The 20,040-nt window shown below is 41.2% G+C and overlaps 1 protein-coding gene and 1 long non-coding RNA gene across 6 annotated transcripts in view; one reads left to right on the top strand and one right to left on the bottom strand.

The window, feature by feature from the left end:
- The window catches only part of FRMD6 (FERM domain containing 6), a 107,771-nt gene that overhangs the window by 5,646 nt on the left and 82,085 nt on the right, over positions 1 to 20,040 (top strand). Inside the window, exon 1 of one of the 5 annotated variants that reach the window (XM_027553747.1) lies at positions 14,931 to 15,070. The exons of 1 other annotated variant lie outside the window; for it this stretch is intronic. The gene's annotated coding sequence lies outside the window, so the exon portion shown is untranslated. Of the gene's footprint in view, positions 1 to 14,930; positions 15,071 to 20,040 lie in introns of those variants that run through there. 3 more of the 5 variants (XM_027553745.1, XM_027553743.1, XM_027553746.1) reach the window with 3 other exon arrangements.
- LOC113900207 lies at positions 13,728 to 14,833 on the bottom strand. Its single transcript, XR_003513088.1, has 2 exons — positions 14,293 to 14,833; positions 13,728 to 14,104 (listed from the first exon to the last, which is right to left on the bottom strand). It is a non-coding gene; the product is annotated as an uncharacterized LOC113900207 (long non-coding RNA).

Here is a 20,040-nt window from a genome sequence, read left to right on the forward strand (position 1 = left end):
GAGCAGTGGCTGGTATGAAGCTTCAGGTCTTTTCCAGTACTGAGTAGGCAAAGTCTGGCATGGTCCAGTGTGTAGACCTAGAGCCATTTTGAATTACATGAGCCCAGGTACTCATATGCAAACAAAATCGTTGGCATATAAGCAAAGGCTTTTGGTTTTTCAATTTTACAAGAAGTATATTTAGAAAGCAATTTTAAAATGCTCTCATTTCCTTTAAAATTTTAAGTAAATTTTTTCACAAGTCTGTACATTTAGCTGTTAAGAACTATTCTCTGTAATACACAGTTGCATATCTGAATTAAGTTTAAAAAAATGAATAATTACTTGTCATAATTAGAAGGTAACTATAAAATTATAATAAAAAGTAGTATTATATTGTGCAAGTACAACATTTTAAAGCAAACAATGTAATAACTCTAATCAATTTCTAACATGGGTACCTAAAAATTAGTTCTTTAAAGAGAATGGCCACTCTGAGTGATTAGCATAATAAAGTTATATATTATACTTCACATACTAAATGACTGTCAACCTTCAGAGTTGATGTTTTGATATATCTTTTAGAAGAACACAGTGAAGAACACAAAAATTCATTACCTGCAGAATCCATGCTATTAACCCATACCATCTATACTCTCAAAACCCCATATCATCATAACTTTCTAAATATTCTGGCAGAAGGCTTACAGAACAGGCCTGAGTATCATGCTGTGGTGCATATGGTCTGCAGAAAGTGGATCACCAACATAATTAGCCATGTCCTAAGACATCACATCCATTAAATATAGGTTTGTGAGCTGTTTTCATTTTTCTAAAATACACTGAGATGGCCTCATAGCTGCCTTTTTAAATGCTTGTCTGTTACCATTTAAAATCATGTAGCATACCAGAAAGCAATGGCACCCCACTCCAGTACTCTTGCCTGGAAAATCCATGGAAAGGGGAGCCTGGTAGGCTGCAGTCCATGGGGTCGCTAAGAGTCGGACATGGCTGAGCAACTTCACTTTCACTTTTCACTTTCATGCATTGGAGAAGGAAATGGCAACCCACTCCAGTGTTCTTGCCTGGAGAATCCCAGGGACAGGGAAGTCTGGTGGGCTGCTGTCTGTGGGGTCGCACAGAGTCGAACACGACTGAAGCGACTTAGCAGCAGCATACCAGATGTGGTACCTTTAATACACCTTGGGAAGCATCAATCTAATTTAAGTGCAGCAAAATTATATCAGATCCTTTACTATTAGGAAAGAAAGGGGGAAAATGATTCCTCAAGGGGAAGAAGTATGTCATATATATTTGTTTGACTTGTATCTAGAGCAGTGCCTAAAACAAATAGGCATGCAGTACAAGTCTGTTTGAGTAAATGAATGAATGCTCATCATGTCTCCAAATTATCTCTAGCCCCTATTCTCAAAGCCAATTATTTGTCAAGATAAAGGCTTTAATCAGAGCGCTTAGCCCATGAAAATTAAATTGCTGAACCTGGCCCCTTTGTAGAAAATGTAAAACTCATGAAATTCAAGTACTCTTGGGAAATCCAAACACATTTTCATTTACCAGTGTATATAATCGAGGCAAAAATAAATTAGATAAATTTATTTAAATACATGGATATTAGCTTTTGATATTTCCTAAAACACTGGAAAAGGAAATGGAAAATTCTCTCTCATGAGGATTTGGAGGCTGCTTATTGTAACTGAAACAATGCAGACAGAAAGCCTGGGCTTGAATCCTGACTCTGCGACTGGTTAGCAGTGTATAACCTGGTAAAGTCATGTATTCTCTCTGAGCTTCAGTACTCTCACTTTATACAATGAGAAGGTGAGACTAAACCGTCTATAAGTTTCCTTCCAGCTCTAAAATTCTGTTTTCCAATTCTTCTTCTCCCAGAGACTCCTGAGCAGTGCTTGAAGCTTCAGGTCTTTTCTAGTACTGAGTAGGCAGAGTCTGGCATGGCCCAGTGTGTAGACCCAGAGCCATTCTGAATTACATGAGCCTGGGTATTGGCAAACAAAATTATTAGCATATATGTAAAGGCTCTTGGTTTTTCAATTTTGAAGCAAGTATATTTAGAAAACACTTTAAAATGCTCTCATTTCCTTTAATATTTAAGTAAAATTTATCACAAATCAATACATTTAGTTGTTAAGAAATATTTTCTGTAATCAGATTGTTCGGGAGTGAATTGTAGCTTTAGAACTTGGACACTGATAGATGTGCTAACTAGTCTTATTGTGGTAGTCATTTCACAGTATATGTGTCTACCAAATCATCACCCTCTACACCCTGAACTTTCACAGTGTTATATGTCAATCATATCTCAAACCTGGGGAGAAAAGATCTTAGCAAAGGGACTTCTCCATGACTCAATTACCTCGTCTTTTTAAAGTCATTACAAAAAGAAAAAAAAATGCTATCTCCTTAAGGGTTTGTGGGAGGCATAAGAATTAAACGAAAAACGAAACTTGCAAAGCACTTCGGAGAGCATCTGACCTAGTAATCACTCAATGAAGCAGCTACAACTGGTTTTTTCCAAATATCCTTTATCTAGGAAACAACTTTTTAATTTTAAAGAACACAATAAAAGTGTTCATTTGGTATGTTCCTACCCCTTCACTTTGGAGAAGGAAAAGGCAACCCACTGCTGTATTCTTCATGGTCCATGGGGATGCAGAAAGTCAGATACAACTGAAGTGACTAAGCATGTACCCCTTCACTCTGACCTATTTTTGTCACGTCTGCAGAATAAGTGAGGAAGGCAGGCAAGGATCATCACCTGACTGCTCCTGGTCTCTCCGACTCTAGAGTTCTGTTCCTCTCTACAATGAAATAAATTGCTTTAGTCATCAAATTTGCCTAAAGTTGACTGTCTGGTTGCTTGCTATTGACACATTCTATGCAACTCTACAGAAGTGGCCATGTGAAATGCCAGCTTGGGTTGAAAATGATGGTTCAGGAAGCCCGTGTCCTGTTTTTATGAGGCCCATGAGATAATAACTGTGGTTTAAATGCTGCAAAATGCTTTTCAAATGCCACTTATTATACATAAGGTCCAATTTGAAGATAAAATCTAAAGGGAAAAGGCCAGATGTGGAATGTGACCTCTGGAAGATCTCTCATTATGATAAGGCACAGTGCTCATGTCCCATGGATCCCGAAACGGTTGTCTCTCTGTACTGATTTGGCATACGAGAGGGATGACCTGCAGGGGAAGAGGAGAGACCGCATTCCCCAAGAGCACTGGGAACAAAAAGAGGAGACGACCATAGGGAAGAAATGGCCAGGTTCATTCTGAACTATTACCTCACATTCATAAACATTTTAAGTAAACAGTAATTGTATTTTACATTTTAAAATAAATGTTTTTCTTTAAAATAACTGACAGGAAATTCTTATGAATTTGTCTCCTATTAAAGGGAAATTCTTATGAATATGTCTCCTTTTAAAGGGAACGAATAAACATTTGAATTAACAGTCATTAAATCAAAATTCTTTAAAAACTCTATAACTGATGTTTTAGAGTAAATGTAGATGAATAATGTCAAATATATGTATCATTCCTTTATTTTAGAAACACATTTTTGCCATTTTTTTTTTTCTTTCTTAGAAGCAATACATAAGAGTGATACCACTGGCTGGAAATAGTTGCTGGGGGAAAACTCTGACATCAAGCAAAAGGCATGTAATCAGCCAGAACAGTACAATTAGCAGCAGTATTGTGCCCAACCACACAAACTTGCAGTGCCCTGTACCTAAAAACAAGTTTTGAGGGAATGCAGAACAAGGAAAACGTGTTTGGGTTTTTTTTCTTCCCTGTTAATTAGCATAAGTCACAAAGCTATAAGGATTTTAGATTGAAATAGGAATTACAGATAATGGGGAAATCTCAAAAACAGGATAAAGATTAAATTCACAAGATGAGTTGATATCTTTATATCTTCATGAATGTAATCCATAAATCCATCTAAAACCATTTTTTAAAAATCATTCCAGTTTAACTATCTTTCCCCAAATCTCTTTAAAAAGTTTTAATGCCTGGCTTTTCCTGAAACTCAAGGATGTTTAATTCTCCAAGTTGCCAAGAGTAACAGAGAAATCTTTGATTTAAGAAATGGAACGTTTGCCAAATTCTTTCCATGGGTTTGGAGTGAGATAGGATAGCATGGTGCCTTATCCTCATCTTCAACATCAGTGGGAACAGTAATTCAGTCCCTACCACCCCATTCAGATGGGGAGCCTCCAGCTGTGGGTGGTTCTGCATTTTTCGAATTCCTCCTGGAGGGCTGACAGTCACCCTGTTAGCCACAGCTGACAGTAGACTCCTGTCGCATGCTGCATTTTACTGCTCAGCTCTAGCAATGATAAACAAAACCAGGGGGACTAAAGGCAAAGGTGATTTCAGGACAGCCACCAGTTCCCCACATGGACCCTGAACTGTCCAGCTCTCTCCTTTATGCTGTGTTTATGGCTCAGATGAAGTAACTGGAAACTTGGAAAGGAAAAGCCAAGCTGCCAATAGAATGTGGAGTAAGTAGCAGCTTACCTGAGAGCTTTGTCATTCTTTGTTCAGTTTATTAAGTTTATTAAACTTATAAACTTTGTTCAGTTTATAAAAACCCAGGCAGACTTAAGCTGTTAGGGTGGAAGGGGTGCTATCAACCACTGCCCTATTGACACCTTCTTGTTAAAGGACATATAATTCTTTATAAATTCATATAATTCTTTATAATTATTTAAAAACAGATCTATCCATTGGAAACAGGACTGTGGATTTTGTCCCCAGCCTTTCTTCTCTCAAATCTGGGTTTCCATCTGTATGAGTGGGCACATATCTTGGGTACTTCTCAATGTTTACTGATACCTACCTTGCTCTTTGAAAATTAAATACTTTACTAAAAAAGTGAACACTGCAGTGTCAGGTTTTTATTTAATTTAATAAATCTTGCCATACCTCTGCTGACAAAGAGGATGTGTTCTACCACCTTAGAAATGTTATTGCCAGAGATAGAAATTATGCTAATACAAACAATGCTTTCAACAGATGAAAGTTTATCCTATTTTCTTTTCCTCTTCAAAGTCACTGTATACTCAAAGAAGTGATACAGGACAGCATAAAATGTGTATCAAGTCTTGGGGCTGAGAAAGAGATCCAGGTAACGTTAGAAGAGTAAATGGAGAAACTGAGCCCAAATAGGTCCCAAATGATCCCTCATCTCTAGCGGTTCTTTTCAACAGACGTTCAGCAGGATCAGCTAGCATCCTTGGATGGTAGCCTCCCTTCAACCCAACTCACAGAGCACCTAAATGTTCCAGTCAAGGTCACCCTTTAGATCAGCAGTTCTCAACTAGGGGCAATAATTCTTTTTCATGAGGTGCCCTGCACTGTAGAATGTTTAGCAGCATTTCTAGCCTCTATCCACCAGATACCAGTAGCATTACCCAACTCAGTCACTACCATCACATTATGACAACTAAACATGTCTCCAGACACTGCCAAATATTCTTTTAGGGGCAAAATCACCTTCTGATAATAAGTGGCAAAATAGGGGTTTGAAAATTGCATGATCTCACGAATGTGTGTGCATGCTAAGTCGCTTCAGTCATGTCTGACTCTTGACAACCCCATGGACTGTAGTCCACCTGGTTCCTCTGTCCATGGGATTCTCCAGGCAAGAATACTGGAGTGGGTTGCCATGCCCTCCTCAATCTTAAAAATATCTCTCCTTTTAAAAATGCTGAAATTCCTGTAATAAGGCCTTGTTTCTTTCTTTCCACAGTCACAGAATACAAAGCTGGCACTTGTACCTTTTCTTATAGAGGTACCAGTGTGAGGTAACTTGGTGAGAATGCACTTCTTTCACTGAAGTGCAACTAGTCAGTCAATAATGAAAGAGGTTGGTTTTCAGAACCTTCCCAGTTCTTCTCAGACAGAAAAGTGTTAAGAGCTAGAGACTCATCTCAAATGAGCCACTTTTCAGAAAGAAGACTAAGAACAAACTTCCAAATCTTGATGATCTTACCTGGAATTGTTCATTCACCTATCCAACACATACCTGCTGCCTTGTAAAGGGTGGTGTTGAATGTAGTATGAAATAAACAGCAACTTCAACATTCTGTAAGTGGGAAGAAGGGTCTAAGAGAGGATACAATTTCGGATATTTAATAGGGAGAATGGATAATTAAAATTTAACTCCAAGGTGGGAGATTAGGTCTCGTTTACCTCTGTGTCCCCAACACCTAGCCCAGAATAGGTACTTAATAATAATTTGCTAAATGAATAAACAAATGCATGATGGATAAGGCCCTCAAGCAGTGGCGGGGGCGGGACTTGGGATACAGTTTTGGTAGGAGGAGATTGACTGAGAAGAGTCAGGAACAAATGGCCCAAGAGGAAGATACATGGAAGCTTGAAGGTGGAGGGGATTAAACCCCAAGTGAGAAAATGCCTGATCAACTCTGTACCAGCAGCAAGACAGTTTAGAGAGAAACCGTGAACTTGAATTCAGATTTCCTGAGTTCAGATACAGACATAACCACTTGTTTCCTTTGAGATCTTGGGCATCATAAACCAGGGATAATGACAGTATCTCCATCAAAGGGCTGTCATGAGGATTCAACAAGGTAATACTTATAAACCTTTCAGACTGGTGATCAGCCAGGAGTCAGTCTAGATTGACCATTGAGAAGCGGCAGTGTTTCAGAGTGGGATGAGGGTCTTGAGAACCATAAAAATCTAAATGGTTATCATGGTGAAAGGAAAAGGGAGCTACCAGGAGTGAGTAAAAAGTTGACCAAGTATTTGTGAGCGCTCCAGTGAGGCAACCGTTGTCTCGGCGATGTGACTAATAGACTCATTTATTTGATTTTCTTTAATCTTCCTCAGTGACTTTAAAGCAAAATGGATGATTAAGTTGACCTGAATTTGGGGATTGTTAAGACTGCATTAAAAGATCAAGGAGATATGGGACAATGAAACTAGAGGGAGCATATATTCAAAATTGTGAGCCCAGGCATTAAGCTCAAAGGGAAAGAAGGGAAGCCAAAAACAGCTAACAAACTGAAAGAACTGGGGGCAGGGGGTTGCAGTGACTGAAAGTCTCAAGGTTAAACAACAGCTCTGGTGGAAGAGGTGGAGGGTAGGATGTGGTAGACAGAGCAGTTTCCAGTATTTAGAGATGGAGCAGATGACACAAGGGCCAGTGAAGCTTACACGGAGTTGAGGGGACTGAGCAAACAGAAGCAAGGCCACTTCGGTTCCCCTTGCTTAACTCAAACCACTCTGCTCCTAAGGGTATCTCATCAGAACGTTTTTGCTAGCAAGGAATCCAATAACTGATCAACCACTCTAGCAAAATCTTTCTAACATTCTTCTTAGTATTTCAAAAGGCAGGGGGCAGGCTCACACAGAAATATAATACACATTAAGGAATATCAGTAGAGATAAAATATTGATGATCCAATATAAACATTAAGTGAACTGGCTGATGTATGAAGCTTCATTCAAATCAACCAAAAGTCTTCTTAAGGGATTGATCTTTTCTCATCATTATCTGAGATATCTCAAAAAATATTAATCCTCTCCAATTCTCATCTCAGTGCCTACTCTCTTTTCTCTACCCTACTCTCAAGGCAGCTGTGTATACACACACACACACACACACCCTTCTTACACATAGTTTATGGGATTCATTCATTCAACAAATATGTACCAGACTCTGTCCTAGATGCTGGGGCCATGACAGTCAGAGAGGCTAGATCTGTGCTCACATGAAGCTTACATTCTAAACAGAGAGACAGTTGACGAACAAGTGGACATATTTACAAATAATTTCAGATAGTGAAAATGCTACCAAAAAAAGTGATGATAATAAAATATTTTACATTCATTTGTATATTGTCTGTATGTCTATGAAATTATCACGTAGTAGGTATATATCCCCATTATCCTTTAAGAAATTGGAGTTAAAGTGACAAAAATATTATCCAATATAGAACTACTGGCAGAAGAGGAAGTCATTAATTTGCTGATTCTGTTTTTCTGCTCAAGAAATCACATAGAATATTTGGCTTAATGATAAATGAATCACAAATACTTTATTAAAAGTTTTTAACAGAAAGCAAGTTTAAGAAAGCCTGCCTAATCTCCCCCAACCCCAGAGGGTCTTACCTTCAAGGCCAGATCTAGTTAAGAGTGCTACCTACCAACCAGCACCTTATTCTCCTGGCCTGTCAAAACTTAACTTCAGAGTCTGAGGTCCTTTGGGAACAATCTAAAATCTGTGATTCCTAATTCCAACTCCAGTCTAACTACCAGTGTTCCTTCTTCAAAGAACTCGAGCCTAAGAATTCTGTTTAGGCTAATAAAATGATACATTAAGACACCCTTGAAAAAGAAAAATGGAACCATTGCTTTGCCTGTAGAACTTCTTAAGATTTTTTTTTTGGCATTGAAGTTCCACAGCCAAGCTAAACAACAGTGAATGTAGGTTTTGTTTCTAAACTAGGATCAGGTGAAAGGGAAACAGGACTCTAATGTGGGTATTCACAAATACTTTTTCCTTTTTATCGTACCAGTTAATGTAACCTTGTGTTATAACCAAAATCCCAGCCACTGCAGATGGGTAGGGTGTCTCTTGGAAACCTTCAACAAAGTCCTTTAGCCTCAGTGAATTTCCTGTGAAATTCCAGAGCAACTACATCTTATTTGCACCTTTGTCCATCATTACTTTTTTTTTAAATTTTATTTTATTTTTAAACTTTACAAATTGTATTAGTTTTGCCAAATATCAAAATGAATCCGCCACAGGTATACATGTGTTCCCCATCCTGAACCCTCCTCCCTCCTCCCTCCCCATACCATCCCTCTGGGTCGTCCCAGTGCACTAGCCCCAAGCATCCAGTATTGTGCATCGAACCTGGACTGGCAACTCGTTTCATACATGATATTATACATGTTTCAATGCCATTCTCCCTAATCTTCCCACCATCATTACTTTTTAAGCAACTAAAATCAAGCTTAAGAGCATGTTTGTTATGCCTACAATCTACTCAAGGTAACCAAATTAAAACAGACCAGACAGATTTCATAAATCTTCTTCATAAATGGAATTTCCGTCAAGAAGACCAGCATTGACCAGGCTGTAAGTCTGTGTTTGTTTCCGCATTCTAGTTCAGTATGTTTCATGTGTTTCAGGCACAAATCAGTAAGATGGCATTACTACATACAGAAGAGAATTTCAGTGACATCTGTACTGTTATAATTTCTGTTTGAAAGTGATGCCACCCAAGATAAAACTCATCGGAGTGTGCCTGAGGCATAACTCAGAGTAATTCCTTTCTCATCTGTCTCCCCTAGTAGGGAGTGGAGAGTGTTGCCTCCCATCTCTAAGGGTTAGGAATATTTTCTTTTAGCTTTTTGTAGAGTAATCAAGGAATCTGGGCTGAAAAACTGCTCTAGGACCTTAAAGGCCCATTGCATAAACATATGAGTGACATACATCAGGTTTTATACTATCAGGAGTCTCCCTGCTTATCTTGTTCTTTCTGCTAGACATGTTTTTTGTTCAAGGGCCCTCTGCCTGTCCCTCAATCTTTCTCTAGGATGTGAAGCCCATGCATAAGGCAGCAGTGTTCTTTTCACACTTAATTCCTCACCCTGTTTTAGTGGGCAGCAGTATCTCAAGCCAGCACTGTCTCTGTCACTGAGCCTTTCAACTAGAAAACCTCAGGGCAGTTCTCCATGCTGGCTGGCTGGCCTACCTCGTGTAGCTCAGGTCTCCCCTGCACCCCTTAGAACAGCCTCTCCCAAAGAGTGAATGGCCTGGCCCGTGAGCCCCCGCACCGCCCCCCACCCCAGTCTCATGGAAACTTTTGTCTGGAGTATTCAAGTATTCAAGCCCTCAAGGAACCAGAATGTGGTGTTTGTGGTGAAACTAAAACCATACTGGAACAGAAAGAAAGTAACTCTTCAAATATGTCTCCTGTAAACTTTTATATACTGTATTAAAACCAAACTTTGTCCCAGGATAATCAAGTTAAACTATTTTAAAATAGTGTCTCAAAACTTGATGGCCAAGAGAACAGAATTTAATGAATTTAAGTTTTTGTTTCAATTTTGTATCTGTAAATTGGGTGAAGGTAAATCTTTCTGAGTTAGATTGGTACATAATATTAATTCCAGTGCTGTGCTGCCTCTACAAAATACAGCTGACCCTTGACCAACAAGGGGTGGGGTAGGGTGTAGGGGTACCCACCCTCCATGCAGTAAAAAATCAATGTAAAACTTATAGTTGGCCCTCCAAATATATACATATGCCCTCAGTTGTCCATATTTGTGGTTTCTCCATGTCTGCCACTGGAACCAACAGTGGATCCTGTTGTTCAGTCATTCAGTTGTGTCCAACTCTTTGTGACCCCATGGACTGCAGCACACCAGGCTTCCCTGTCCTTTACCATCTCTCGGAGCTTGCTCAAACTCATGTCCATTGAGTTGATGATGTCATCCAACCATCTTGTCCTCTGTTGTCCCCTTCTTCTCCTGCCTTCAATCTTTCCCAGCATCAGGGTCTTTTCTAATGAGTCGGTTCATCGCATCAGGTGGTCAAAGTATTGGAGCTTCAGCATCAGTCCTTCCAATGAATATTCAAGATTGATTTCCTTTAGGACTGACAGGTTTGATCTCTTTGCAGTCCAAGGGACTCTCAAGAGTCTTCTCCAACACTACAGTTCAAAAGAATCAATTCTTTGGCACTCAGCCTTCCTTATGGTCCATCTCTCACATCTATACATGACTACTAGAAAATACTGTAGTACTGTAGTATTAATTAGTGGGAAAAAAATTCACCTATAAGTAGACCTATGCAGTTCAAACTTATGTTGTTCAGAGGTCAACCATAATTCTTTCTATTCCTGGTTAGGGACTCCTAGTACATAATAATGAGACAGCTGGATTAAATGACTGTTAATCAATTGTCCTGACTTCCCTTGAGAATTAAAATCTCTTTTGGTGTTTTATTTTACAGAACATAAGTTATATACTCGCTGAGAATAATAAGGAGTGCACTTTGAGCTTTTGTCAGTGAAAACCAGGACTACATCCTTGTACTGTTTGTTTCCATGCATGATTCTTTTTTCTTTCAAAGTAATATATGTTAGCTAAAGGGACATTTGGGCTTCCCTGCTGGCTCAGTGGTAAGGAATCCACCTGCAATGGATGGATTACAGGAGACTCAGTTTTGATCCCTGTGTTGGGAAGATCCTCTGGAGAAGGGCATCGCAGCCCACTCCTGTATTCTTGCCTGGAGAATCCCATGGAGAGAAAAGCTTGGTGGGCTACAGTCAATAGGGTCGAAAAGAGTTGGAAAAGTGACTTAGCATGCATGCAAAGGGGCATTTAAGACCTTCGAGTAGAACTTTTAAAGCAAATTTGCTTTAAAATGAATAGTTTTGCTTTTCCAATGAACTTTAGTAATTACCAAAGAGAAAAAAGAGCTTAATTTCTTTATTATGACCTTCAGTCAGAATGATGAACAGAATTTAATTTGGAGAAAGTATTCTTTAAAAGCTAATATGTCAATTTACTGGCTTCTTCCTTTGACTAGAATTTATATTTCAGCATTAAAACATACTGTAAGTTCCAAATTCTCTTGAATTACGTGTAAAAGATGAAAAAGAACTAAATTATTTTCTTCTAACATACTGAACTGAGCTTAATTCTTAAGGTACTCTTTTGGTGTTTGGAAAATACTTTGTATAGGGATGTAAATTATAGCAGTTCACATCTCTTCATTTTCTATGTAACTGTGTTTCTTACATAAATATATGTAACTATCACCCACCAAAGCTTGCTGCTGTTGCTGCTGCTGCTAAGTCGCTTCAGTCATGTCCGACTCTGTGCGACCCCATAGATGGCAGCCCACCAGGCTCCCCCGTCCCTGGGATTCTCCAGGCAAGAAACTGGAGTGGGTTGCCATTTCCTTCTCCAATGCATGAAAGTGAAAAGTGCAAGTGAAGTCGCTCAGTGAAGCATGTTCAGTTACAAAATGAAGCTACAGCCATTGTCCTTTAAAACTATGCCTCCGTGTACCTGCTCATTCTGTGCTCTTTTCCTGAGATACTGTAACCCATAGTTCCCACATGTGTCTCCACATAGAATAATATGGGCATCTTGAAAACATCCCCAAGTCCAGGTCACATCCTAGGCTAATTAAATCATATTCCTGGAACATAGGCATCAGGAGTTTTTAAAATCCCTAGGTGGTTGCAATGTGCTACCAAGTTTGAGAAACACCACTTCAACCAACTTGTTCTCAAACTTTCATTCATCCTTCCCATCTCAGTTGATAGGGTATGTCTGAAGCCTGCTTTTGGCCTTCCCATTATCCCTCCTGCATCTCTCTACTACACCAAGCATAAAGTTCATCCGTTCCCTCAAACTATAATAAGATGCTATTTTTAGGTTTAAATCCCAGAGTCTAACCCTGGGCTTATGTAAGGGAGTACTCAATAAATAAATTTATGGGACGAATAACCTCTTCCTAATAAAACTAAAGCAAAAACATACAAGATTTATATTGCTATGGAGAACATTTAAGATGTGTTTTAGGATAATGTTTCACTTGGTCAACATCTCATATTTAGGAAAACATCTCATCATACCAATGAAAATAAATCCATACCTAAACATCAAAGAGAATCATAAAATATAACTTTAATTACCTACAAAACTGCATTATTTATTATAATAAGCACAGAAAAATGTTTCCTGTGGTAAGAAACATCTAAAACAACTCATCCTTTCTCAGTTCCAGTTCCATCTGGAGTGGATTGTATTGTTTTCCAAAGCAGTCCTTCCTGAATTTTATGTTGTTTCAGGGGTTTCTAAAACTGATTTTTAAGAATTTTAGAGTACTTAGTTTACAAAGTGTAAGATGTGAAGAGTCTATGTTTATCATGGTATTCATACTAATAACATGATCTTTATGATTTTAAAAATTCATATAGTAAATTTTGCTATAATAAAATCCTAGACAATAAACCCAATCTTAAACACATGTTTTTTAAAAGTAGTTTAAAATATTTTACTCCCTGGGTTACCTAATTACTTCAAATTTCAGCAATGCTTCACAATCCAACGTTATTCTTTATCTGCTAGATTTTTATGCATGAAGCCTGAAAAAATAATCAGATTTAGGAACTGTTTTCCATGATAGTGTTACATTCCTCACTTGTCTCATTTATCTTCACATATGAAAACTTGGGTTATCTCATTAGATATCAAATTAAGACCTTGTCAACTATTGTTCAATATGCACTGATTCTGAATGCATATTAAAGTCAAAAATGAGAGGAAAAAGTATAAACCTCCACTTTTAAATGTCAACGTTGTAATCAACTACTAAACAAATTTTTAAATTTAGTCTATTAATTAAACACAACTAATTCAAACGGCAGTCCTTGGAACATACTTCTTGTCTTCCTTCCCACAATGGAGTCATGACTTTAAATCATGAGTGCAATAGCCTTAGAAACTGTTTTGTTTTATCCGAAATAAGCTCCGAATGGATATATAGATTGCGGAAAGACAAAAAAGATCACCACCCCCAATATTCAGTTCCAATGTCATTGTTCCCAAAATGTAAAAGCTGTGAATGAAACAACTATTTCTAGTAAGCTTCGGCTGTGAACACAAAACGGAATTTCTTTTGCCATGTAAACAAGGCACAGAGGCATACCTTCAACAGGTAACTTTATTTTTGGGTCAAAAGAGCAGGGCAATTTTAAAGCTGGCTTCTGTTAGCATAAATCTGATTTGGGGTAGTGTCCTTTGTCAGGTCCTGTTTCCTTGTCTCCTTGTCACTTCCAGAAGCACCTCATCACTCCCTTAGTGAGGGGCCCAGTGGGCGTTACTGCCGCCCCTGGCGAGGGCTCACCGGATTAGCAGGCAACATGAGACCTAGGAGGGTAGAAGCCCCGGCCGGGAGCGGGTAGTTCTGTGGCTTTCGGGCCTGGGAGCCAGCTGGAGGCTGGTTCTTCTCTCTTGTCTCCAATCCCCAGAAGCTGGTCCAAGTGGCGCAGGCTGGCTGGAAAGGTGTAACCTACTCCTTCCCTAGACCCAACAAATAAAAGGTGACCAAAAAAAGTCTCCATCTCCTATCTTGAGTCTTAGTGCCCTAAAAATACCTTCCCCTGGCCTTTTGCATCACTCCCTCGGCTACCATCGAGAGCAGAGCGGGTAAAAATAATTTCCGAGAGGTCACTGGCGCTAAAACCACAGCGGACAGAGGCTGTGTCTACCTGAAGACCTGGAGAGACAGTTAGCGGGGAAGGCTTGACTTCCTCGGCGGGGCCTCCTCCATCCAGCATAAAACCGGCGCAAGACCGGCGTCCCGAGTGGTGGATGGGCAGGTGGGTGCGGGACAGGAGGACTGGAGGGAGTAAGGAATCGCTAAATCGCCTCGGCTGGGACCGCCTCCTCGCCCAGTGGCCTCCCCTGCGTTGTTCCGAATTACCAAAACGAAGCTCAGGCTAAACTGCCGCCCCCGGCCAGCCCGACTGAGCTCGGGAGGCAGAGATACAGGGGAGCGAAGGCCGGGTGTCAGAGGGGGCCATTAGGCAAGAACTGGGGGGAGCTGACAGTGTCCCCTCGCGCCTCCGTCTCCGTTTTGCTGGGAAGAGCCCAGATGGCTGCGGTCCTAACATAGCATCCATCTGCGGCTCGCCTCCCTCCCCGGGACCCCGGAGGCGTGGCGAGCTCGGCTTTCTCCCGCCTCTGACTCGCGGCACCCCTCCGCGGGACTCTTGGTTGGGCCCGGGGCGGGGCCTGCAGGCGCTCCACGTGCGGTCGCGAGCTCCACGCTCTGCTGCAGCGGCTTTGCCACTGCCCCCGCCACCTCGGGGCGGGCTGGAGGCGGAGCCTCAGGGGGCGGGGCGGGAGGCGTGGGCGGGGCGGACGCGGGCGCTCGTCTGGCTGCCCAGGGCAAGGGGCTGAGAGAGTGGGGCAGGCGCGGCGCCGACAGGAAGGCAAGGAGAGCTGGGAATAGTCCGACGCCCGGTGCTGCGGACCTTCTCCGAGGTAAGAGCAGGAGCCGCGTACCCGGGGACTCCCTTAGCCAACCTCCAAGACTGGCCACCGCGCCCCGGCCGCTCATTCTGCCCCCTGCCGGCCGGGCGGCGGCGGCGGCGGCTGGACGGGACCTCGGGAGGGCTTCTGGAAGTCGCTAGCCCCAGCCCAGGCGGTGTCCCCTTCTCCGCGTCTTTCTTCTCCTTCTCCTCGCTCTCTCAGCTCTGGGCGTCGGGCACCGGACTGGAAGGAAGGTCGCTTCTCGGCGAGTCGGAGCTCGCCCACGCCAGGAAGGGAGGACGGGGCCTCGGGGCAGCCGAGCCGGGCAGCGAGGAAGGCGCAGAGCCTCGGGCAGCCTCTGCGGCGAGGGGGGAGGCCGGCCGGGACTGCGGGCTGCGACCCCGGGATCGGTGCTCGCGCTCGGCTCCCGGGTGGTCGGGCTGGGGACGCCTGCCCGTCACGCCCCGTTGCTGTGCCCGGGCGGCGGGGCCAGCTCTTGAGTCCCGAATTCCTGGGTGCCGCCTGTTGTGCGCGCGCCGGCCCGGGCAGCCCGGCTGCGGGAGGGGACTTGAGCGCGGCGTCTGTCCCACAGTCCCCGTAAGTCCCTGGTCGGGGGAGCCGGAGACTGAGCTCGCTCTCGGCGACGCCGGAAGGGGGCCTCGGTGGGATGGGAGTGGGGGGCGCGGCCTGCAGTAGTTGGGTTCCTGGAGGAGCTGGCGACGCGCAGGCCCGGCTCCGGGCCGAGGAGACCCCCAGCTTGTGCCCGAGGAGGGCCAGGAGCTGTCAGGGATGGACAGCTGGGGGCCATCCTAGTGAGGTCCACGGGAATTACAGCAGCCCTCTAGTCCCGGGACAGCATAATCTAATGGTGAGGGCGTTTTCTTGACGGCAGGAAGAAATGGAAAGCTGTCAAAATAAGCACATTTTAAAGTTGAGGTGAAAGTTGGCGAATTTTCAGGCCGTGCAGTTATTTAGTTAGTGTCCAAAGCAATATTAGCTCCTTGACATCCTTTTCGTTTGGAATTCTAGCAAAAATCTGTTTTGCCAGTATTTCCCTCAGGAGTTGTGCATTGCCCACAGCAGGGAAGGAAAACTTCAGCAAGCATTCTCAGGTTGCTTTTAACTTCAAGTTTGTGCTGTCTAACCTTTTAGAGTGTTCAGAAAAAGTACCTCTTGCTGGATTTCTCATGTAGGATTCCGTCCCTTTTTCTCTGGGACCTGGCAATGTTTGTTTATTGGTTTTTATAAGCATCTATATAAATTTAGTCCTTGCACGAAATACTCCCCCGTTGCCACAGGGTGTAGTTTAGGGATTAGAGAATTCTATTGGAGAAAGCTGCTAGTGGCTTCATTTTCCAAGAATGTAAGTCATTTCCTTTCTGTGATTTCAGGGAGTTGATATTTCACAGCATCAAAACTTTGTGGGGAAAATTTTCCGTAATACATCTGTCATTAAAAAGGCTTTTGACTTTTGGATTTCTCATCTTAGAACAGAGCATAAGTTTAGGCTTAGCACTGTTAAAGGATCAGAAGTTTTTCAGAATCTACAGCATTATGAAACTATTGTAGAAAGTAATTTTAACAGGCACCAAAACCTACCGACCGCCTGCCGGGTAGAAGGTGGGGGAGGGGAGAAGAACAGAAGAGAGAGGCAGGAAAACAGATGCCTGTGCTGTTGTCCTTTGTAGTTAAAAAAAAAAAAAAACTTCTAGCACTTAATCATTTTTCCTTGGGTGTGGTTTTGAGAAATAGAAGTGTTATGTTAAAAATGAAAATACTCCACAATATGAGACAGCTGACATTTGAATGCTCTTTCAGTATGTTTGTAAATATATTGGATTTATATTTCATATTAAAATGGACTTCTGGGATTATTAGATGAGAAGGGTCCCCCAGGGAATATCTGCTATCCAGTTATCTGCGGGATATCTTTTCCAGAAAGCAGACTGTCTGTAACATGAACTAATTCTCCGCGTCCCGCCCCCCCCCCCAGCCCCCACTTTGAATTGCTTGTAAGAGTGCCTGAGATCTGACACTGATGGACCGCAGTAATCACCAGTTCTTGCAGGGCCCCAAACACTTCAAGGGACAGGAAATCTTTCTCTGCTTCTGCACCCCTCCTTTTTGGGGAGCAACAGGGGTGGGTAAGCTACTAGCTTCAAATACATAATTTGAACTTGAAAATTAAGATGCTCCTGGCTCTACCAGAAAACCCAATGGGCCAGAATAAAAACTGTTGCTTCTGAAAGGGAAATGTCCATGTGCTAGGTAATAAGTTTTAGCTACGACTTATTTAAAAATTCATTCAAATGGACTAGCTAAATTGGAAGGGGACGTGGGGAAATATAGAGCTTTTTGAGATTCTGAACTTTGTTTCCACTTTCGACTACACTTATAAAGCTTTTGGCTTTCAAAACTAATGACATAATAGACTCTATAGCCCTTTGTGGCAGATGCTTGAGATGAAAGTTTCAAACAGAATTGTTTTTGACTAGGCTATCAAGTTCAGAGTTTAGTGTAAATGAATCCTGTCTCACAACTAACTTTTTTGATAAAGGAATTCTTTGTAGTTTTCAACTTGGATGTTGCACATTTTGATTTCTGAGGCTGTGGGTTTAAAAAAAAGCTAAAACCTGCAAACAATTATTTTAATACATGAAAGCCCGTACCAAGAAAAGATTCAGTCCAGATGTAAAAATGTATGTGAATTTTAGATTTGTATGATCTCAACCAGTTTCCCCTTTTGTTGATGAGGCTGCCTGGATCCCAGATGGCATTTGCAAATTATCCCTTAGGTGGTTTTCAGAGTTCAGAACTAAATTTCACCAGCCTTCTCCAGTCATTTTAATATTGTCTCAAGTCTTCTAAAGGATAGAAGATTTTCTGCATTTATGGAGAGATGAATTTTTCCTACTACTCATTAATACCAACCCCATAAATGCCCTGGTTTGGTAGATGAAGACTATGGGGAAACTGGAGGTATTATGTAATTATTATTATTTAAAAATAATATATTAGAAATACATTATTAAGAGGTACAGACCTCCAGTTTAAGTATTATGTATCCTTTGGGCAGAGTATAGAAGCTTTGGGTTTTGTTTATGCAGTTACAACTTCTTTTAAGGAAAAAAAAAGTTTTAAGTGTATTTACAATCTTCAATAAAATCTTGTTGTAACACAGTTTGAATGGTTTCTGATATAGCAATTGTATGACATTCTCAATAAGAAACAAGAAGCACAACTTACCAGAAAACTCAAGTGTTTTTTTATCTTGTACTCCCAATAACAGAGTTATAAAGGGTGTGTGTCATACATTAGCAATGATATATTTTTAGGATATCTTTGTATGATTATAGAATTATACATTTTGAGTGTTTGATTACATTGTAATTGTGTGTGAAACAATCTAGTGTAGGATGAGGGAAAGGAAAGATTTAGTGGAGAAATTTATGAGTGGTAAAATTTTAGTTAAAAAGTATCTTTCCTGAAACCCAAACAGGAAAAATGGTATCGTTGGCCTCTATAGTTAAACTTTGGTATAGGGAGTAATTGAGAGGGCCTGTTGAATTGCACATTATCCTGAGGAAGAGGCTTTGGGGGCCTATAAAAATAAGTAGGAACAAGTTAAAGGGATAATTTGAGAGGAAGGAAGAAGTAGAAAATTGGGCATTGAATTGCAAGGAAAATCTAAACTTAGAAGGATGAGTATTGAGGTAAAGACTGAAGTAGGGAAAACTTTATATTTAAAAGTGGAAATTAAAGAATAAGATCTTCTCCGCTGTGAGAAAAAGGATTAGAACTGAGGTGCACTATAAGGTCTATATACAACATGAAGTAGTGCTCCTGTCCTGGAAACCTTGCCTGCGTTTGTGTTGAATCACTAGTTTGGTGTTATAAATATTGCCTTCAGAGATTGGATGCTTATCTCTGTCCTTTCTTCCCCTACACCCCCATCCCACCACTTCACATTTCAAAGGCTGGAAGCATTTTCCATCTAAACTCTGATGATTTGAGAAATATTTAATTAGTTCTCTAGCATTTGGGAGATCTGCTAATGCCTACCCGCTATGCTCTGGGTCCAGAGGGACTCTCCAGCTGTAAGGGCTGAATTTATCATTAAGTTTTGAGTGAAAACAAGCAATCTGTGGTTCCAGTTATCTTGTATGATTTAGTGGTGTCATTTCTTCCGATGGAACTTTGTGTCCTATCACTTTTCATATGTATCAAATGGACCAGTCATGCAGTATACAGTACTGATCAAAGAGGGATCACAGAACACTGGGGAAGGGAAAGAAAGCAGTGATCTGACGGCTGGTTGTATCACGTAAGGAGAAAAATGTGCCGAAACATTCACAGATGAGCCAAACCCTGCACAAAGGAGATGGCATTGTTTCTCCTTGGTGTTGTCTGGATCACAGCATTTTCTGGAATGCCTTTCCCCACCTATGTGACCTTACCCAGCAGAGTTTATCTATACAGCAAGAATCTAGGTAGAGATGTAGTCATTAACCAGGTCATTTCATTAATGCGATATAATGATAACTCTTGACCAAAAGTATCTATTTGGAGCCTCACTAGTCCAATTAGATTATCTTTTGATGTTTTCAGATGTTTTCTAATAACATTGCCTTTGTTCACAGATGTTATAGAAGTTTGAGCAGTAATATTTTACTAGCATACGAAGATACATGGAAAAGCAATATTTTATACTCCCTTACAGCCACAGTTTCATGTGAAGGAGGAAGTCATTATAAAAATCAAGCAAATTCTGCATGAAGATTTTAGAAAAATTAATGAAGCTTCTCATTTAACTTCTCAGGTAGTTCTTTGTCTGATTCACATTAGATGAAATGTAATTAATTTTCTCCCCCTCTGTTAGCAGCACTTATGCTGCCCAGTTTTAGTACATGGTTTTTGTTTGAAGAGAGTGGGTGTCCCTGTGGCTTTATTTCTTTGAACTTGTTACTCAGTAATTACATACA

The sequence above is a fragment of the Bos indicus x Bos taurus genome, chromosome 10, assembly GCF_003369695.1.
Source record: "Bos indicus x Bos taurus breed Angus x Brahman F1 hybrid chromosome 10, Bos_hybrid_MaternalHap_v2.0, whole genome shotgun sequence".
Lineage (NCBI taxonomy): Eukaryota > Metazoa > Chordata > Mammalia > Artiodactyla > Bovidae > Bos > Bos indicus x Bos taurus.